Source organism: Mus musculus, chromosome 6 (assembly GCF_000001635.26).
Source record: "Mus musculus strain C57BL/6J chromosome 6, GRCm38.p6 C57BL/6J".
Lineage (NCBI taxonomy): Eukaryota > Metazoa > Chordata > Mammalia > Rodentia > Muridae > Mus > Mus musculus.
The window spans coordinates 42572594-42585452 of NC_000072.6; the positions used below are offsets into that span (position 1 = coordinate 42572594).

Here is a 12859-nt window from a genome sequence, read left to right on the forward strand (position 1 = left end):
ACATTAAAGTCAAAAATGTTCTTGAGCAGTGGAATTGAATTGAAGACCCAGAAATGAACCCACACACCTATGGTCACTTGATCTTTGACAAAGGAACTAAAACCATCCAGTGGAAAAAAAGACAGCATTTTCAACAAATGGTGCTGGCACAACTGGCGGTTATCATGTAGAAGAATGTGAATTGATCCATTCCTATCTCCTTGTACTAAGGTCAAATCTAAGTGGATCAAGGAACTCTACATAAACCAGAGTCAGTGAAACTTATAGAGGAGAAAGTGGGGGAAAGCCTCGAAGATATGGGCACAGGGGAAAAATTCCTGAATAGAACAGCAATGGCTTGTGCTGTTAGATCGAGAATCGACAAATGGGACCTCATAAAATTACAAAGCTTCTGTAAGGCAAAAGACACCGTCAATAAGACAAAAAGGCCACAAACAGATTGGGAAAGAATTTTTACCAATCCTAAATCAGATAGGGGACTAATATCCAATATATATAAAGAACTCAAGAAGGTGGACTCCAGAAAAATCAAATAACCCCATTAAAATCGGGGCTCAGAGCTAAACAAGGAATTCTCACCTGAGTAATACCGAATGGCTGAGAAGCACCTGAAAAAATGTTCAGCATCCTTAATCATCAGGGAAATGCAAATCAAAACAACCCTGAGATTCTACCTCACACCAGTCAGAATGGCTAAGATCAAAAATTCAGGTGACAGCAAATGCTGGCAAGGATGTGGAGAAAAAGGAACACTCCTCCATTGTAGGTGGGATTGCAAGCTTGTACAACCACTCTGGAAATCAGTCTGGCAGTTCCTCAGAAAATTGGACATAGTACTACCGGAGGATCCAGCAATACCTCTCCTGGGCATATATCCAGAAGATGTTCCAACCAGTAAGAAGGACACATGCTCCACTATGTTCATAGCAGCCTTATTTATAATAGCCAGAAGCTGGAAAGAACCCAGATGCCCCTCAACAGAGGAATGGATACAGAAAATGTGGTACATTTACACAATGGAGTACTACTCAGCTATTAAAAAGAATGAATTTATGAAATTCCTAGGCAAATGGATGAACCTGGAGGTCATCATCCTGAGTGAGGTAACCCAATCACAAAAGAACTCACATAATTTGTACTCACTGATAAGTGGATATTAGCCCAGAAAGTTAGAATACCCAAGATACAAGATATAATTTGCAAAACACGTGAAACTCAAGAAGAATGAAGACCAAAGTGTGGACACTTTGCCCCTTCTTAGTATTGGGAACAAAACATCCATGGAAGGAGTTACAGAGACAAAGTTTGGAGCTGAGAAGAAAGGATGGACCATCTAGAGACTGCCATACCCAGGATCCACCCCATAATCAGCTTCCAAACGCTGACACCATTGCATACACCAACAAGATTTTGCTGAAAGGACCCTGATATAGCTGTCTCTTGTAAGGTATTCCGGGGCCTGGCAAACACAGAAGTGGATCCTCACAGTCAGCTATTGGATGGAACACAGGCCCCAATGTAGGAGCTAGAGAAAGAACCCAAGCAGTTAAAGGGGTCAGCAACCCTATAGATGGAACAACAATATGAACTAACCAGTACCCCGTGAGCTCATGTCTCTAGCTGCATATGTATCAGAAGTTGGCATAGTTGGCCATCATTGGGAAGAGAGGCCCCTTGGTCTAGCAAACTTTATATGCCTCAGTACGGGTGAATGCCAGGGCCAAGAAGAGGGAGTGGGTGGGTAGGGGAGTGGGGGGGGGCCTGGGGGACTTTTGGGATAGCATTTGGAATGTAAATGAAGAAAATAACTAATTAAAAAATAAATTTAAAAATGTTCTTGATGCACTGAGACGTGGGGAGAAGCAGGAAACTTCTTCAAGGGTAAAGCACCAAGGAAGAGCTTGTTTGCTAAAGCAATAAGATAGTTAGATATCGTTGTAAGGAATTCAGTATGAAGGAGCTGAAGAAATGGCTCGGCAGTCAGAACACATACTCTTCTGACAAAGGATCCAGCATTCATATGGGACAGCTTACAGTTGGCCTTTAACTCCAGCTCCAGGGGAATCTGACTCATACGCACATACCTACACAGGTGAACACACACACATACATACACACATGGACACACGGACACACATATACAAGATAAAAATCTTTAAAACTAATTAACCCAGTGCATCCAGAGAAATTGTGATATGGGTCAAAAAGAGAAAAAATGTCAGTTACATTTGTTTTGTCTGAAATTATAAAGTTTGTCAGGAGGAAGAATGAGTCAGAACATTAATAAGCCAAAGTGATATAACTAGCTCGGAGATCATTTTCATAATATAGACTACCTTTTCCCCCTCTCAGTCCACTCTGTTTAACTTTAACCAGACACAAGAAGAGGAATATCCCCTTTCCTTTTCTACTCCCCGCCCCCCACCTCTCCTCCACCCTCCCAGGCTCTCTCTGTCTCTCTGGCTTTCTATACATCTCTTACGTCAATCTCTCCCACTCATCATTTAGGCCTGATTTAGTTTAAGGTACCCTAAATGAGTGAAAAATAATGTCTTTACCACTCAATAGCTAAAATTCTCAACTACATATCTTTTCCTTTAACTGTTACAGCTAAAGCCCAGCTCGTCAGCCCAGGGGCATCAGGATGTTGAGTTTGTAAGAGATGACACAGAGATAGACAGCTTAAAGAAGGATTCATCCTGTTAGTGGCCTCAAGTGGCCAATGCCTACAGCTCTAGCATCATAACCAGTCTCCTCATAGCATTTTTCCTCTCTGTGGTTTTGAACTTGTACATGAGGATCTTAACATGATCAAACTCAGGCTTCTACATGTTCTATCTTCAATGGGTGCCTTAGTCACATCTGCATCACCATGACCCCTACCCCCCAAAAAAAACCCCACAGAAAAAAGTCAACAAATATTTACCATTACCTTTGGTTTATGATTTGAGGGTTTTAATCCATTTGGTGAGGAAAGCATGAGATCAGCGATTCATGGTAGTAGGGATATGGGGCAAAGCAGAGACAGCTGTTCACATCCTGGTGTGGTACAAAGTGAAGTGTGGCAGAAGCTAGGAGCAGAGCTACAACAGTTATCCCAAGTGACTTACTTCTCTCAGATAGGCACTACCTCCTAAAGGTGTACAATCTCCAAAAATGTAACTACCCCCTGGGAACTAGCATTTAAAAAAAAGAGCCTCTGGGGTGCAGTTCAGATACAGTACAGTTCTCCAAATGTTTTCTAATATTTCCCTTCCCTGTGAAGCATCCCAAGGATTTATTTTCTGTTGCTTACTGACTAAGAAGCTGGAGCATAAGAGTACAATGCATATATTCCCCTCATAACCTCCTTGGCAAAATATCACAGCAGCGTAACAACCTCTTCCTACAAGAACTCTCTCCATTTGTTACAATTTTTGGAAACCTAAAGAGGGGTTAAATCTCCTTTGTGTTAACTTTGTTTGGTTCATGAAGCTCTAAGCTTTGGCCAGCTAATGTTTTTAGAATCAGACACAGAAGCAAACACATACTAATACCCAGGACATACATATTACAAAAGTAGAAATCATTCTTATTTCACCTTGGGTATAGCCTTTTCCAATGGCCAACCTGTGTGTTCCATAAAGAGAATTCAGTGTATATTGGTTAAATAAATGAAGTCACTAGTGGTCTAGGTGTAGTTGAGATGGGGCCATTAGGTAAAACATCCTACCGTTTTGTCACTCAGAGGCATTTTCTGTGTGTCTTCATATACAAATGAAGACACAAAATAGGTTTAAGCAACTTTTAGCTCAGGAATTCTTAGATTACGGAACGCATATACTTAAGATTGAGTACTGAAATTCTGAATAAACCCGAACAAAGTAAGAATGATAGTTCTGTCTTAGGAGAGCAAAAGGTGGAGTTAAAGCTCTTGTTTCCCCCAGCACACAGGGCAATAGATGTAGACCTTGTAAATTGGTCAAATCGTTGGTTGCAATGAGCTCATGTTGGCACACTCAAGCAGGAGTCTCCATTGGAAGGTGCTGATGTCTGCTGTGATCTGTACTTCAATGTCTATAGTAAATACCAACTCAGAGGGAGGAGCAAGCCTGCTCCAGGCAGCCCTTCCTAAGGCTACTCTTTTCCTTCACAGGGTGAAACTCACTGATGCAAATTGCTCAGCTGGGTTTTAATTAAACATCTGCTCCCTGGGGTTTCCTGACTACCTACTTCTCATCCTTCTCTTCCCTTTAGTCACTTCTCTTTTCCCACAACACCATGCATATAGGCCCATGGTGGAGAACGCTGACAATAATGAGGCCCCAGGAACAGTTCAAAGGCTGCTGTAAAACTTTGAAAATTAAGCCCTGGAGGTTTCAAGAGCTGTAATTAGAATCCATGGTTAGAAGTGACCTAAGATAACCCTGCCATCAAGCTGGAAATTTCCTATGTCCACAGGTCAGCTGGAGCCTGGGTGGGAGTCAGTGGCCTTCAAGACCCAAGAGTGAACAGAGTCCTCCCGGAGCCATGCCCCAGATTTCCTCTAACAGAACAGTTAGGGTGCATAGCTCTTCACTATTAAAATAGATTGTTTTAATGGATCACTACAGTGACAAATGTTTGCAGTTGTTCAGTTTTTCTCAAAATAAACTTCCAAAAGTGGAAGTATAGTTTGGAAAAGCAGGAGTACTTTAAAGATTCATTAGAAATATCAACTCCCTTCCTTTCACTCATTTACGCAAACATTTATTTAACATTCAATGTATACACACACAAAGTACTCATTAGGTTCTGGATTCCAGCAGTGAACAAGACTGACATTTTCTAGCGACCTAGTGGCCAAGGAACACAATAAAAAATTAAAGAAAAACCAGGCCTAAATTGGACATCTTTATTACACTTTCAAGATTCAAGGAACATCTTGAAAGAGGGAGTGGGAAGACTTTCAAAAGCCAGAAGATGGGGAGGAATACCAGGAAACTGTTATCTGGATGTGGCAGGGTGGTTACACTCACAAGTTCCAGATACCTATGGTTATCTGCACAAGACCTGCACAAGGTTGAGCCTCTCAACATTTAGCAAACACGGAGATGGGGCGCCTCCTGAGGCTCTACCCTGTCCTGTTCAGCTACTGGAAGGCAAATGTTCCTGGGGGATTAAAAAATTCTTTTTCAGTGATAAATTTCTCATTAATCAGTTAATAACTCTACAACCTGGATAATGCCAACAACTCTAATTAAACTCAGTCACTAAAATAATAATAATAAAAAGACATGAATGTAGGAGGGAGCATCTTGAAAAGAAGGGTCTAGAAAGAGCTGGGGGGTAGGAGAGGCTAATGAGGGAATGAGTATGATCAAATTATATTATATACTTATTAGAATTGTCAAAGAATAAATTAAAATGTAACTTCATCTTCATAAAAGGCACTGACTTTTGATGTTGTAAAATATAATACTTACAGACTTCCTACCACACAGATTCAAAAAATAGTTACTCTGGAATTGTATAAAATTTTTTTTAAAAATTAAACTCAACAGCTATTAAATTACATATTATTTCTTATAAAAATTAAATAGTATATATATAATAAAACATAGTCACATAAATACTTGAAATTCAGAAAATACAGAGTCAAGATGGCTTTATTATTTTTCTCATGCTAAATAACATGGTTTGCAAAACTCATTCTTTTCTGCCGTCTCTCTAATGAAGAACATCACTAGGTTTGGTTTGGACTTTGAAACAGCTCCTTATTGGTCTCATTTCATTCCTCTACTTCCCCAAAAGGGAGAATTCTCTACTCGTCCTGCAGCATTTGAGAGATTCTCTTGAAGTTAAAGTAAGATCTCATAATTCAACTCTTAGTAGGCCAATAGTTCCTTCTTCCTCTCAGAATAAACTCCAGCCATTCCCATGGTGTTCAAAGTCTGGATGTTTAATTCTGAAAATTAAAGACATGATGATGACGTCAATTCTTACTGCTCTGGTAACGTTGGAATTCTACTGAGTACAATAAAAAAAGAAATGAAAGAATATAACAGGGACACAAAGGAAAAATGAAAGAATTTTTAACTTTGAAGATGACATGATTATACATTTAGAAAACATGAAAGATTCTACAAGAATGGCACAATACTAAAAAGTAATATTAGTAAGGTGAATGAAAAGGAAGTTATTACATCTAATATAGAAAACCAATTATACTATACCTGTGTTCTGTATGCCGAGAAACACTGCATACCCGTGAGTCATCTTCACAAAACTTTCACAAGATCAGGCCTCTCAACATTTCAGCAATCATGGAGTTGGGGTGCCCCCTGAGGTCCTGCTTTGTAGTAGAAATAGAAATGGAAGTTTTAGACACTGCAGCGTCCTACCAATCTTTTAAAGAATAACTAACACTGGCATTCCTCAAACCGTTCCATAAAACAGTAAGTGAAGCAGCACTAGTAAACAGATTCTACAGAGCTAGAGTCACCCTCATGTCTAAATCACATAAGGACAGAAGAAAACAAGAAGTCTACGGACTGGTGGTGTCCTCGTTGACACAGAGATTCTCAATAATATACTTGTAAACTGAATTCAAGAACACCATCACCCAAGTTAGTTTCATTCCAAGGAAGGTCAATAGAATAGAATAAAGTATTCACACACACACAAATCAGTAAACGTAGAACATATAAATACATTTAGGGGCAAAAATCATATGTTCATCTCAGTAGCTGCAAAAGAGACCTTTGACAAAGTTCAACTTCCCTTAAGAATAAAAACCTTGAGAAACCAGAAAAGAAAGAACATACATGAACACAATAAAACTATGTAGGGAAACATACAACAAACAGCACAATAAATGAAAAAAAAAAACTGGGAACATTTGCTGTAAAGTCAGGAATGAGTCAAACATGCTCACTTTCTCTATTCCTCCTCAATATACTGTCTGATATATAACCTTCAGTAACAAGACTGGAGAAGTAAGTAAAAAGCATATAAATAAGAAAAGATGGAGTTGAAAGCGCCTATCTGAAGATGAGATGGTCCTGTAAATGACTGTTCCCGAGGACTCCAACAGAAAACTCTTAGAATTGATAAACTTAGCAAAGTGGCAGCACACAAAATCAACATATAAATTATGTAACTTTTCTATAAGTCAACAATGATCCTACTGAGAAAGAAATCAGAAACAACAAGAACAACAACAAAACAAACAAAAAACGAAGACACTCCTACTCACTCTTTTTTAAAAAGTCTAAGAATCATCCCAGTTGAGGAGATGAAAGATTTCTATAAGGAAGAAAAAATTTTAAAACACTAAAAAACCACATGCTCATGAACTGACAGAAATCGTATTGTGAAAAGTCTCTATGCTCCAGATGTGGTCCACAGATTCAAAGCAGTCTCCATCGAAATCCCAATTAAATTCTCCACAGAAGTTGAAATCAATAGGGAGAGTACTGCTGGGGGCATCAAATACCTCACTTTAAATTACACTACACAGCCTAGTGACAAAGACAGCGTGCCACAGACATGTAGATCAATGGAATAGAATAAAGTATCCTGAAATAACCCTCCACAGCGACAGCTTTGACAGTGGTGTTGGAACATTTATTAGAAGAAATCCTGTGTAACAAATTTTGCTGAGAATGCTGTGTGTGTGTGCGCGCGCACACACACACACACACACACACACACACACACACACACACACGAATGAAATTAGATCCATGCCTTTCTTCTGCAGAAAAATTAATTCAAAGTGCAACAAATATATTAACATAAAATCTGAAAAGGTGAAATTGTTAGTGGAAATCCCAGGTAAAAATTACAATAGACATAAAGGCGACGTAGTGTGCATAATACAGAAAATATAGTCAAGTTCAAATGAGATTGCATGACATTGAGAAACTTCTGCATGCCAAAGAAAACAATCACCATACTGGAGAGACAGTCTTCAGAATGGGAGAAAATCTTTTCCAACAATGTATCTGACTGAGGATTAAAATCTAGAATTTATAAAGAGCACCAAAAATTACATACTACTCCAAATCAGCCAATCAGTAAGTGGGCTAATGAATTCAGGGAACAGTTCTTGAAGGAAGAAAGACAAATGGCCAATAACTATTTGAACAAATGTTTGACATCCCTAGACAGCAGTGTAACACAAATTAAAATGACTCCGAGCTCCGTCTCATCTCAGTCTCGACGGCTATTGCTAAGAAAATCAATGTCAACCAATGCAGATAAAGAGACAGGGCAAAGGAAGCCTTAATGTGCCACTGGGGAAAATAGAATTTGGTTCCTCCCCTGAAGAAATCATTATGTATGTTTCTCAAAAAGCTAAAAATAGAATTAGGATATGGTCAGCTATGTTATTCTTTGGGTCCATACCTATGAAGGTTATTGTTAACTGCTAACCTGACAGGATATAGAATCATCTGGGAGATGGGGCTCTCAACATACTTGTGAGGATTATCTTTATTTTTATTTACATTTCAAGTGTTATCCCCTTACCTGGTTTTACCCCACCCTGAAAACCTCCATCCCACCCCTCCCCCTGCTTCTATGAGGGCGTTCCTTCACCCACCCACCCACTCCCACCTCCCTACCCTTGAATTTCCCTACACTGGGGCATCTATGGAGCCTTCATAGGACCAAGAACCTGTCCTCTCATTGATGCTGGACAAGGCCATCCTCCCTCCATGTGTACTCTTTGGTTGGTGATTTAGTCCCTGGGACCTCTGGGGGAGTGGGGGTCTGGTTGGTTGATACTTTTGTTCTTCCTATGGGGTGGTAAACCCCTTCAGTTCCTACAGTCCTTTAACTCCTGTACTGGAGACCCCTTGCTCAGTCCAATGGTTGGCTGCCAGCATCTGCCTCTGTATTTGTAAGGCTCTGGCAGGGCCTCTCAGGAGACAGCTATCTTAAATATATTAAGTGATGTGGAAAGACCCTCTGTGGGTGGCACCCATTCCCTAACACTGGGATTCTGGATTGTATAAAGTGAAGAAGGCTACCTGAGCTCCGGCATGCTCTCTGCTCTTGACGACAGATGTGATGTGGCCAGCTTCTCCAAGCACCTCCCGCTGCAATTGCTCATGATGATGACTATAACCTGGAAATGCCTGCCCAAATAAACCCTTTCTACCCTATGTTGCTTTTATCTCTGTGATTTCATTATAGCAACAAGAAAAGAAACCATGACAACACTCTAAGGATTCCACAGTTACTTGCACATTAATGCTGTACTGTTTGTTTAGAATAGGCAAGATTAGGAACCAGCCTAGATGTTCATCAACAGACTGACGGATAAGGAAAATGTGATATGTATACATAAGGGAATTTTATTCCACTGTAAAGAAAAACAAACTTATCACAACCACACAGGAAAAAATATTCAACTGAAAGATCATTATACGAAGCTAAAAAAGTCAGTCTTTAAAAGAAAAATACTGTGTGTTTTCTCTAAGAATGTATGTGTGTGTATGTGTGTGTGGGGGGGGGGGGCGGGGGGTAGGGAGAGCAGTCAGGCCATGAAAGGAGGAAGGGAACTATTAAAGGGTATGAAGAAGGAAAGGTGATGGGGGTAAAAGAGGTAATGAAATGTGCAGGTCAAGAAACAGAAGCCAGTACCACTTAGGAGGAGGAAGGGGGGGGGTGGTCAGTAAAAGTGTGAGAGAAAAGATAAAGACTATTGGCAAGGGAGTAAATAAATACAAAATGTCAGATAATTTTGTAGGAAAATGTCACTATGGAACCCAAAATTTAACAAAAAAAATGAATAGAATGTCTTCTTGTAATCTGTAAATTCTGTGACTCTAGAGGTAGGAAAATGGTATCATACTTACATTCCTAGGACCTCTCCTGCTTCTCCAACCCAGTTTCTCTGTATTTTTTAATATTAAATTTTATTTTTAATCACATACATACATACATGCACACACACACACACACACACACACACACACACACTGTATCTTGAGTATATTAATTTCTCCCTCTCTCCAATTTCTCCCAGGTTACACATCTTCCTCCCTGTTTTCTGTCCTTCTTTTATAGTTTTTAATCTGTTAATGGATGTTTTTAACACACTGAGTTCCACTGGTCTTTCTCTTATGTGCATGGGCACAGAGTCATCTATTGTAAAGAGAGAACTCACCAGTGACCACACCTCTCCCTCAGAAAAGTGATTCTCCTTCCCTCAGGAGCTGATCCAACTCCCTTCCTCCCTCAACTTCCAATAGTTTTTCAGCTAGTAACTTTTAGCTGGGTTTGATCCTGTGTGAGCCCTGTGTAGGTCTCCACAGCTGCTTTGAGTTTATGTGAGCAACAGGCATGTCATGTCCAGAGGACAGCATTTCCCAACACTCCTGCTCACCCCCTGGCCCTTACATTCTTTCAACACCACATTCCATGATGTTTCCCGAGCCTTGGCATGGAAGGATTGATTCAAGCGTCCTATTTACAGCTAAACATGAACAATCACTTACTCTCAGCACTCGGAACAACAGTAATGCATCTCTGCCTTAGTCACTACCCACTAAAATAAGAAATTCCTCTGAGCAAGATTCGGAGCAGCACAAATCTATGGATAAAACCATAAGTATCTGGAAGGCAGCTTGACAACATGACCATTTAGAAAAGCGTCATTGGGTTCTCCCTTAGGGCCTATGACTTCCATAGCCATTGGTTTTGATGGACCGTGTTCAAAACACCAGGCATAAGCACTCCTATGCTGCTGGCCCCGGATCCAATCAAAAGAGTGTTTATTTACTGCTACTACTAGATAAGTAGGCGCAACTTGTCTCCCAGGACAGAGTTGTAGCAGGCAGTGTCCAGGTCTTGATTTGATCACTGATATCTTTTTTTCCTCAACACCCTGAAACTTTCTTTTTTTCCTGTACTTCACCGACCTTTCATGGCTATTCCTGTTCTTTGTAACTTATTTGGAGCAGGCTTTTGGCTTCTTGGCTCCTTTCCTTCTGTTTTTGAAACACTATGATAGAATTTTGCAAAAGAACTCATTTTATTTCTTCAATCTGAGGGTGGGGCGGCGGGGCGGGGATGGGGGTGGGGTGGAGGTACAGACGCTGCTGAAATTTCAGCCTGGACTTAGGGCGCCACCTGGAGGCGAGACAAGAAAGAGCCCAAGTTATTTAGCTGACAGAAATTTGGGGACTCCTCCTAACCTATAGGAATGTTCTTGGACTATATATAGTAAAAAGGGGTTGGTCATAATATCTAGATGAAAACGGAGTTTCTTTAAAGTTAATGTTTGGTGGGATTCAAATGACATGGAGAAGGAAAGGGGCTGGCAAGAAGGAAACCAGAGACCCAGAAATGGAAGCTTGGGGAATGTATTTAAAAGTCAATCATTTTCCTTGAAAGTTTCTGACTTCATCTCCCACAAAATGTTGCTGTAGCTATTCTCATAAGAACTAAATCTTGCATGTGGAAAGTGGGAAATGGCAGATCACTTTTTGGTCATCCAATCTGACCGTCAATGTGGTTATGTTAGCTATTATTAGTCAGAAGAGAATAGGAGAAATATTAGTTTTGCTGTGAGTACCCTGTAAAGACTGTTTTGAATTTCAGCAAATAGGGTAGTTTTCTGTAAGGACACGAGTTAGGGATCCTTAATCATTCTTCTACAATCTAACACAACCACGTGTACCTGTGGAAAGCTTTTTTATGTGTTAGGCACTGTGTTATGTTGGAGATAGAACTTTGAGAAATACAGGTGTCACCCTTGTCTTAATGAAATGGACAGTCGAGTGGAGTAAGAAAACACTAAATAGACAATTTTAAGAGTGATAAGATTTTACAGTTGCACGATGTGACTGTAGATAGACCATATACTGACTTATATATATGTGACTATAGACCATAAGACCATATACTTACTTAGTCGTGACACGTGGCTGGACATGTATTCTCTTCTAAGAGAGATACTTGGGATGTAGCTCAGTGGTGTCCAGTTGTTTAACACGCTGAAGACTCTTGATTTGATCCCAAGCATCCCTTGATCCTTGCATGTTAAGCAAGTGAGTATCATTGGGCTACATCCCTGGCTCTAGAGATATGGATAGACAGATGCTCTTGCCATAGGCTGATGGTCCTTTTTCTGGGAGGATGTAGAACTTTTGGACCTACCTTAAAGTCATAGACTCCTGGTGGTTGGGTGGGCCTTGAGAGCTATGGTCTATTTCTACTTTCTGTTCTCTCTGTTTCAGATTTGCTAAGATAAGAACAAAGGTGAGAGCAAGCTCCTGCAACTCCAAGCATCCCCTTTCCTGACATGATGCACTTTATTTTCTGAAATCATGAACAGAAATAGACTTCTCCTCCTTCGAGTCACTTCTGTTAGATACTTGGTCACAACAATGAGAGGAATAAATGGTACTCTTTGAATCATTTATCATCCTGGCCAACATTTCCATCAGACGTAAGCTATTTTATGTTTAACTGTCCTCACACGCTGGAACCCAGGTCATAGGAGCAAAAGAAAGACATGGACACAGGAGCACATATTCAGGAGAAGGTTCTCTGTGAGAGAGGACGGGTGCCACACTTCTCAAGCAGCAGGCAGGGGAGTTCTTGAAGAAAGGGACAATATTTTACTTGTCAGTAAAAGAAACACAAATCAACAGAAGCAAAAGCAATACTTTATTGATTTAGTAAATAAGACAATCTGAGTCTAGTCATGGAGCTTGAGTCACTACCACATCAAGATTCTTGAAAAATGTCCTAGGAGACACCGTTCTTCTTTTTTTTTTTTTAATAGCTTGTCAACTTTTATTTACAGAGTCCCATATGTGTGAAGATAATGCTAATACAAGACAATTTTACACTCATATGATTCATAGATGCCATGATTTTA

General features: G+C 40.1%; 1 long non-coding RNA gene across 1 annotated transcript; it reads right to left on the reverse strand.

Annotated features, from left to right (window-relative positions):
- Window positions 1-5685: 5685 nt before the first annotated feature.
- Window positions 5686-9134, reverse strand: Gm38798. Its single transcript, XR_869010.3, has 3 exons — window positions 8997-9134; window positions 6195-6310; window positions 5686-5926 (listed from the first exon to the last, which is right to left on the reverse strand). It is a non-coding gene; the product is annotated as a predicted gene, 38798 (long non-coding RNA).
- Between the last annotated feature and the right edge of the window lie 3725 nt (window positions 9135-12859).